The sequence below is a fragment of the Argopecten irradians genome, chromosome 12 (assembly GCF_041381155.1).
Source record: "Argopecten irradians isolate NY chromosome 12, Ai_NY, whole genome shotgun sequence".
NCBI classification, from domain to species: Eukaryota; Metazoa; Mollusca; class Bivalvia; order Pectinida; family Pectinidae; genus Argopecten; species Argopecten irradians.
The window spans coordinates 35,810,371-35,819,468 of NC_091145.1; the positions used below are offsets into that span (position 1 = coordinate 35,810,371).

At 38.3% G+C, this 9,098-nt stretch overlaps 1 protein-coding gene across 5 annotated transcripts in view; it reads right to left on the minus strand.

Annotated features, from left to right (window-relative positions):
• Nucleotides 1-9,098, minus strand: part of LOC138304803 (cadherin-like and PC-esterase domain-containing protein 1) — a 45,230-nt gene that overhangs the window by 32,493 nt on the left and 3,639 nt on the right. The window contains exons 1-2 of one of the 5 annotated variants that reach the window (XM_069245094.1): nucleotides 7,841-8,221; nucleotides 4,723-4,777 (exon numbers count right to left, since the gene is read on the minus strand). The gene's annotated coding sequence lies outside the window, so the exon portion shown is untranslated. Of the gene's footprint in view, nucleotides 1-4,383; nucleotides 4,700-4,722; nucleotides 4,886-7,635; nucleotides 7,767-7,840; nucleotides 8,222-9,098 lie in introns of those variants that run through there. The other 4 variants (XM_069245093.1, XM_069245098.1, XM_069245095.1 and 1 more) reach the window with 4 other exon arrangements.

Genomic DNA, 9,098 nt, shown 5'->3' on the forward strand with positions numbered 1-9,098 from the left:
ATTTGTCTTTTTCTGTCCCCTCCCTACTCTTTGTCTTTTTCTGTCCCCTCCCTACCCTTTGTCTTTTTCTGCCCCTCCCTTCCATTTGCCTTTTCTGTCCTCTCCCTACCATTTGTCTTTTTCTGTCCCCTCCCTACTCTTTGTCTTTTTCTGCCCCCTCCCTACCATTTGTCTTGTTTGTCCCCTCCCTTCCCTTTACCTTGTCTGTCTCCTCCCTACCCTTTGTCTTTTTCTGCCCCTCCCTTCCATTTGCCTTTTCTGTCCTCTCCCTACCATTTGTCTTTTTCTGTCCCCTCCCTACCCTTTGTCTTTTTCTGCCCCATCCCTACCCTTTGTCTTTTTCTGTCCCCTCCATATCCTTTGTCTTTTTCTGTCTCTTTCCTACCCTTTGTTTTCTTCTGACCCCTCCCTATCCTTTGTCTTTTTCTGTCTCCTCCCTAACCTTTGTCTTTTTCTGCCCCCACCCTACCATTTGTCTTTTTCTGCCCCCCTCCCTTCCCTTTGTCTTTTTCTCTCCCCTCCCTACCTGTCTTTTCTGACCCCTACCCCCTTTGTCTTTTTCTGACCCCTCCCTATCCTGTCTTTTTCTGCCCCCTCCCTATCCTTTGTCTTTTTCTGCCCCTCCCTACCCTTTGTCTTTTTCTGCCCCCTCCCTATCCTTTGTCTTTTTCTGCCCATCCCTACCCTTTGTCCTGTCCCCTTTGTCTTTTTCTGTCTCTTTCCTACCTTTGTTTTCTTCTGACCCCACCCTATCCTTTGTCTTTTTCTGTCCCCTCCCTATCCTTTGTCTTTTTCTGCCCCCTCCCTATCCTTTGTCTTTTTCTGCCCCCACCCTATCCTGTCTTTTTCTGTCCCCTCCCTACCCTTTGTCTTTTTCTGTCCCCTCCCTATCCTTTGTCTTTTTCTGTCTCCTCCCTAACCTTTGTCTTTTTCTGCCCCCACCCTACCATTTGTCTTTTTCTGTCCCCTCCCTATCCTTTGTATTTTTCTGTCCTCTCCCTTCCCTTTGCCTTTTCTGCCCCCTCCCTATCCTTTGTCTTTTTCTGTCCCTTCCTCACCATTTGTCTTTTTCTGCCCCTCCCTACCCTTTGTCTTTTTCTGACCCCTCCCTATCCTGTCTTTTTCTGACCCCACCCTATCCTTTGTCTTTTTCTGTCCCCTCACTTGCCTTTGCCTTTTCTGCCCCCACCCTACCATTTGTCTTTTTCTGTCCCCTCCCTTCCCTTTGTCTTTTTCTGTCCCCTCCCTACCATTTGCCTTTTTCTGTCCCCTCCCTATCCTTTGTCTTTTTCTGTCCCCTCCCTATCCTTTGTCTTTTTCTGTCCCCTCCCTTCCCTTTGCCTTTTCTGTCCCCTCCCTACCATTTGTCTTTTTCTGTCCCCTCCCTATCCTTTGCCTTTTCTGTCCCCTCCCTATCCTTTGTCTTTTTCTGTCCCCTCCCTACCCTTTGTCTTTTTCTGTCTGCTCCCTATCCTTTGCCTTTTCTGTCCCCTCCCTATCCTTTGCATTTTTCTGTCTCCTCTCTACCCTTTGTCTTTTTCTGTCCCCTCCCTACCCTTTGTCTTTTTCTGTCCCCTCCCTACCCTTTGCCTTTTTCTGCCCCCTCCCTAGCCTTTGCGTTTTTCTGTCCCTTCCCTACCCTTTGCCTTTTACTGTCCCCTCTCTTACCCTTAACATCTTTTGACCCCTTCCATCTTATCCATCCCCTTTTCTGCCCTCAGCCTAAAATGTCCAATCTCTTTCTGCAACTTTTTCCATTCTCGTAATAGCCTTGTTTGACTTCTCACTGCTCTTAGCCAGACATCCCATCTGTCCTCAGTTCCCCTAGCCCATTCTTGCCCCTGCCTCTTTTAATTATGACTGTAACCTCAGTCCCTCGAATTCTGTTCTTTCATTATCCCCAGCCCCTTCTAATCCAACCTTTACTGTGCCTCTTTCAACCCCTCCTTGCCCTCAGCCCCTCCTGGCCCATTGCCTCTGATTATCACCCTTTATCTCCTTGCCCCTTTCCTGCCCTATGGTATTAACTTCCTTCTAACACAGCTGAGCTGATATTGTAAGGAAACCTAACTCGACCCCCTAGATATGTAAAGCCAACACCCTCTGCCCTGGCATAACAGGAAACACCAGTAAACAGCTGACTCCAGATATATCCATGTATCCTTCATCAGGTCAACCATTTCTGAAATTTGTAACTTTGCAATAAATATGTCAAAAAATGGAATCTGAAAAATTTCATAAACAAGATTGCATGTACCTTAAATAAGTTCATGGTAATTTTGAGTAAATTAAGCATCAGTAAAGATGATGTATAAAATGCACCATAAATTGCTTTGTATGTGCTTAGATATGCATGGGATAACAAGTTTGCCCAAGGACACAAGAGTCCCTGTGAAAAGATGCTGAAACCAGACTGCAGTATTAAAATTTGGAGACAAGGTCACGCCTCACTGACTGTTACTCCAATCTTTCTTTTTATCTTCATCCCTCGCCTTTACAGAGCCAATCAGGGATATCATATCCCATAACTTTGAGAAATTTCTCATAAAAGGGTTTATTGGTGGTTGTGATTTTTTTTTTCAATTTCACTTTTTCCACGTCTTATAAGACTGGTATTACATTTCAAAGCCAGGTTTTAATACATCTGCTATTGAGGTTGTCTTCAATAAACTTTCTGGCCATATAAATCAAATTTGAATGTCACATGTTACAAAAGACTTTCCTATGAATTTATTGAACATTTCAGAGAATGTGACATATTAATACTATAAATAGAGTTTAATCTAAGATGTTAGAATATTTCAGTAAATACTATCTATAACTGCACCAGAAAACATGTAGGGTAACCAGTGAATGAATCAAAAGAGATTGATTTGTGCAGAGTTTTCCTGTAGATGAAACAGAATAAAGTAACCAAGTATTGTCACCTGTCATCCTTCAATCATTAAAGATGCTCCACCGCTGACAAATGGTATTTTTCGCTATCAAAAACAGGATTAGACGATTTAGTATTTTTCTTCAGTTACAAAAGTTAGTTACTTTACACCATTACCACCATTGAAAAAATTGAGCTTCTAATTTTACTTCAAGATAAGAATATTAAAAATAATTAATTACAATTGCATTCCGAAAAAATTCTGTGGCACTATGTTCTATATGACATGACGTTCTGACTGCGCATGCACCAAAAGCAAAATGAATTATTTTATTTCATTGTTTGTGTTAATTAGACATAAATGTACACGATTAAACACCAATTGTTGTTCAAATCATGAGTATCATTTACGGTCTGTCAGGGATGGAAAATCTTTAATTGGATTGTGAGTTAAACTCCCATGTGGGGCTGCTAGTTGTCAGGTACTGACCACTGGTCAGTGATCTTCTGCAGCCAGCAGGTACTTCCTAATTATAAACCTGACACATTCGTAAATGATAACATGACTTAGATGTTAATAGGGCATGAAACAAAGTATGGCATGAAACAAAATAGGGCACGAAACAAATAGGGCACGAAATAGGGCACGAAACAAAATAGGGCACGAAACAAAATAGGGCACGAAACAAAATAGGGCACAAAACAAAATAGGGCACGAAACAAAATAGGGCACGAAATAGGGCACGAAATAGGGCACGAAACAAAATAGGGCACAAAACAAAATATGGCATGAAACAAAATATGGCACGAAACAAAATAGGGCACAAAACAAAATAGGGCACGAAACAAAATAGGGCACAAAACAAATTCAATCATAACATGACTTGGATGATATAGGGCATGAAACAAATAGGGCGCAAAACAAAATAGGGCACAAAACAAAATAGGGCACAAAACAAATAAGGGCACGAAACAAATAAGGGCACGAAACAAATTAGGGCACGAAACAAAATAGGGCACGAAACAAAATAGGGCACAAAACAAAATAGGGCACGAAACAAATTAAATCATAACATGACTTGGATGATATAGGGCACGAAACAAAATAAATCAAAAACACATATTGTAATTGGCCTATTGTTAATATATAGCTATGCATGGTACATTTGTTTTATAGTCAAATCGGTTTTAAAATATACAAATAAGAATGATTTAGAATGGCATTTTATCTATCAATGTCTATGCAAGTAATTTCTATAAAGAACTGATATGATAGTAAATAATGTAAATCCTTATAATTATATACAGAGTAAATACATGAGTGTATAGGTGAGAGGATTTAGGGGTTACGATTGAGACTTACCCCGCCACATTTACAATAACAATCCTATCAATCCAGTATACCACCGACATTTAATCCCGTCAATCTCAGGTCATTTCACAGATCATACAATAACACAGATAAGATTTATCTTCTTACATCTATTATTTCCCAATTCACTTCCTACCTTATCTTACAAACACAAGGGCAGGCAGGCTTTAATCAAAGTTTTATCTGCTGGAAACAAAATCCTCTTCATAATCACTCTCTTAAGCTTCTATTCTCCAAATACAGAGCTCTTCATCGCTATGATAGTTGTATATTAGTCCAAACAGACTTCCGATAGTGGGGTACTTAAAATCCAACAGTTTGTAAATATTATGCACTAGGTTCAAACTTATGTAGGCACTAGAGTCTTCGATCCAATCCCATTTTCATTTTGGTGTCAGTAATTGAAGATAAAGACGTATGGTAGTCATACAATTAACTGAGTATATATACTCTTTATAAAGTAATGGTAACTCACTTGTTCTGTAGTGTAGGGGACTGTTGTAGGGCTGACTGTAACTCCCTTATAGGACCTGAATATCCAACACAAAATGTTCTATGTATGGCATTCAGACAAGTATACAGGTAGAATAACACATCCCAAACATCACCCGAGGCCAACTGATTGTATCTTCATAACGCTACAGTACAATGATAAATTGAATTTCCTCGCTGAGGTAGGGTCACTGTATAGGGTATTTATCATACCTGTACAAAATCTGCCAGGTAAACTATAACGGTAAGTGTTGCCTATGGATAAAGATGTCCATATAGATCATTAATCTTCAGCACTAATGTCCCAGGGCCCAGTCATTTTCACACTTCTGTACTTTACTGTTGTAAACATAAATATCTCACACTGTTTTCCCAATATTATAGCTGATTGTTCAAGACAGGTGGTACTTATAGACAGGGGGTATCTATAGACAGGTAGTAGTTATAGACAGTTGGAATTTATAGACAGGTAGTAGTTATAGACAGGTGGTAGTTATAGACAGGTGGTAGTTATAGACATATGGTATTTTAAGACAGTTGGTAGTTATAGACAGGTAGTAGTTATAGACAGTTGGTAGTTATAGACAGGTGGTAGTTATAGATATGTGGTAGGTATAGACAGGTGGTAGTTATAGACAGATGGTATTTTAAGACAGGTGGTAGTTATAGACAGGTGGTAGTTATAGACATATGGTATTTTAAGACAGTTGGTAGTTATAGACAGGTAGTAGTTATAGACAGATGGTAGTTATAGACAGGTGGTAGTTATAGATATGTGGTAGGTATAGACAGGTGGTAGTTATAGACAGATGGTATTTTAAGACAGGTGGTAGTTATAGACAGGTGGTATTTTAAGACAGGTGGTAGTTATAGACAGGTGGTCTTTATAGACAGGTGGTAGTTATAGACAGGTGGTAGTTATAGACAGGTAGTAGTTATAGACAGATGGTAGTTATAGACAGATGGTATTTTAAGACAGGTAGTAGTTATAGACAGGTGGTCTTTATAGACAGGTGGTATTTATAGACAGGTGGTAGTTATAGACAGATGGTATTTTAAGATAGGTGGTAGTTATAGACAGGTGGTCTTTATAGACAGGTGGTATTTATAGACAGGTGGTAGGTATAGACAGGTGGTCTTTATAGACAGGTGGTAGTTATAGACAGGTGGTAGTTATAGACAGGTGGTATTTATAGACAGGTGGTAGGTATAGACAGGTGGTCTTTATAGACAGGTGGTAGGTATATACAGGTGGTAGTTATAGACAGGTGGTATTTATAGACAGGCGGTATTTATAGACAGGTGGTAGTTATAGACAGGTGGTAGGTATAGACAGGTGGTAGGTATAGACAGGTACCTGTGGTAGTTCTAGACAGGTGACAGTTAATTTGATTTAACAGATCTGAATTATATAATATTTATGTATTCTATACTGATAGGATATATTGAATAGACAAATTGTATAAAACTTGCTATAAGAAACCATACAAAACTTAATTCCTTACTTGATTTCATCATTATACACACATCAAACACTAGATTATGTTTATTCATAAGTTATGATACACAAATAGTTTACTGTACATGTGTTGCAACACTAGGTGAATGTGGATGTATGATTATTTATTACATAGCATTAAATCTAAAGCTTCCCTTGTGTTTCGTGTTTTGTTTATATAATAGCATTGCTCACTAATGACATGTTACCTGCCTTAATGAGTCCGAGTTGTTACACCTGTACAGGTGATACATACAGGTAAACGATTGTTAAACCTTAGAGCATTTTCTCTAACAAGTATATGTCGATGAAACAGAGACACATATACATTTGTATATACATGTATATGTATGAATGTTGTAGTAATGATTACAAGGCAGCGCTGCCTGTTATTGTCAGCTGAAGTTTACAGGTTCCTAACAATCCTAATTAATGAGCACTAAGTGTATAATTAAGCCTCGGTACTGAGGGGTTATTGTATTAGATAATCAACCTTCAGTAGCAGCTGTGGCTTTCTGTACTATTAATATATATGTCAATGTAATAACTATGTCAAACAGACTCTGAACTCTCTCATGGTAAACAGAATTCAGGCCAGCCTCTATAGCTCTTCCATCTCCAACAAATTTCTTTGAGGAATCAAATATTCGATGACAAATATAAATTAAACTCTGAAAATCCAGTACATTAATGTTTGAGGCTTTTAAACTTTAAATGGATGCAAGCTCTTATTATAATTATAAATCAACAAGTATTCAGACAACTTTTTAGAAACACCATATATCTGTATGATAATGTTAAATGTATAAAGTATAAACCTGATACAAGGGTAATACAGCTTCACCAACTCACTAGGGAATCCAAATATTCTGGTTTGGTGTCACAATGGTCAATGAGAAATACATGATATGTGTTTCATTGAAGAAAAAAAAAACATCTTTGATCAAACAAGCATGTTATCAATGTTAATCAGTTATCACAGGTAAAATGACTCTGCAAATTCCTCCTTAATAACAGTAATATGGTAAAATATGGTATTATTTATGTATACACTGGACATAAGGCTATATATACACAAAATATTTCATGTCATGAAAAGTTTTAATTGAAACATTAGCTGATTATTAATTTTTGATTCTCTGAATAAGTGCATAAAAATTTTCAAATTCTTTATAATCAGCTTATCATCAAAAACAAGAGAAATAAATTTTTCCAATAGTGATTGAGGACATGTAAAAAATCTGAAGGTTCATAAAATAAAAAAAATGTGTATACTACCTGGTATGAGGTAATAATTTGTTGTTTTTTTTGCATCTAATTTATCATATCAATAACTCTAACAATTTATTTTAGTGCCTGAGAATATGATAATGTTTTACTTGAGTTGAACATGCTTACCTTGGTCTGTGTGAGAGAGAAACAGCACTAAGGAAGCCAGCTGATTATACAGCCTTATATACTTGTATATACAGCCTGAACCTGCCTCCCAGTGACTAAATTCTACATGTGAATTATTGAACTTGATCCCCACAGTACATGTCAAGGTTTCCACTACAATACCGAATTGTAACTTTTTCTACAGGTTTATAAAGTTTCCACTCACCTTGTGATCAGATTTCACTATATAAGACACTTCCAGCTGAGTCCTACGTTACATATTAACTCCTAGGCTCCTTAACTGGTTGTTGTGATTCCGCACTCCATTCAAAACTCTTAATTCATTCACAGTGGTTTGTTTTTCACATGCTGAGCTCGTAATCCCTCTATGATAGCAATCAATGGTTGTAATAGTGGGGATCACTACCTGTAAAAAGTGTAGAGATCCAGGTAAGAACTGTCTGTAGATCTGTCACCAATACATGTGTCAGTGTAATCAGTGAGAGGATGGACAGAGTGTGTGACATGCTATATAGACTGGTGTCACTCAGCAGATGTCATTTATTACTACAGATCTAGAGTTGGGACGCCCAGCACCTCCCCTATAGGTTACAGTCATAGTACACACCTACAGAGTGTATTACTGTCATAGTACAACTAAAGTGAGTCTGACTGTCTTATATTGTATGTACAGCTATAGTGACTGTCTTATTATCATAGCACAACAATAGTTACTACATGTCTTACTGCCTGGGTCAGTAGGATTAGCCTATTAATTATCATAGCAAACTTCAGATGTGTCTCTTGTCAGGGCCAATATCAGATGTGTCTCTTATCAGGGTAAATATCAGATGTGTCTCTTGTAAGGGTAAATATCAGATGTGTCTCTTGTCAGGGCCAATATCAGATGTGTCTCTTGTCAGGGCCAATATCAGATGTGTCTCTTGTAAGGGCCAATATCAGATGTGTCTCTTGTCAGGGCCAATATCAGATGTGTCTCTTGTCAGGGCCAATATCAGATGTGTCTCTTATCAGGGCCAATATCAGATGTGTCTACTGTCATAAGTAAATATCAGATGTGTCCCTTATCAGGGTAAATATCAGATGTGTCTCTTGTCGGGGTTAATATCAGATGTGTCTCTTGTCAGGGCCAATATCAGATGTGTCTCTTATCAGGGTAAATATCAGATGTGTCTCTTATCATAGCCAATATCAGATGTGTCTACTGTCATAACTTTGACCAAACATGTCCTCTGTAAAAGGTCAATAACACATATGTCTTCTGTCAGGACTCAAGCATAAAGATGTATCTACTGTCAGGACCCAAGCACTAGATGTATCTACTGTCAGGACCCAAGCACTAGATGTATCTACTGTCAGGACCCAAGCACTAGATGTATCTACTGTCAGGACCCAAGCACTAGATGTATCTACTGTCAGGACCCAAGCACTAGATGTATCTACTGTCAGGACCCAAGCACAAG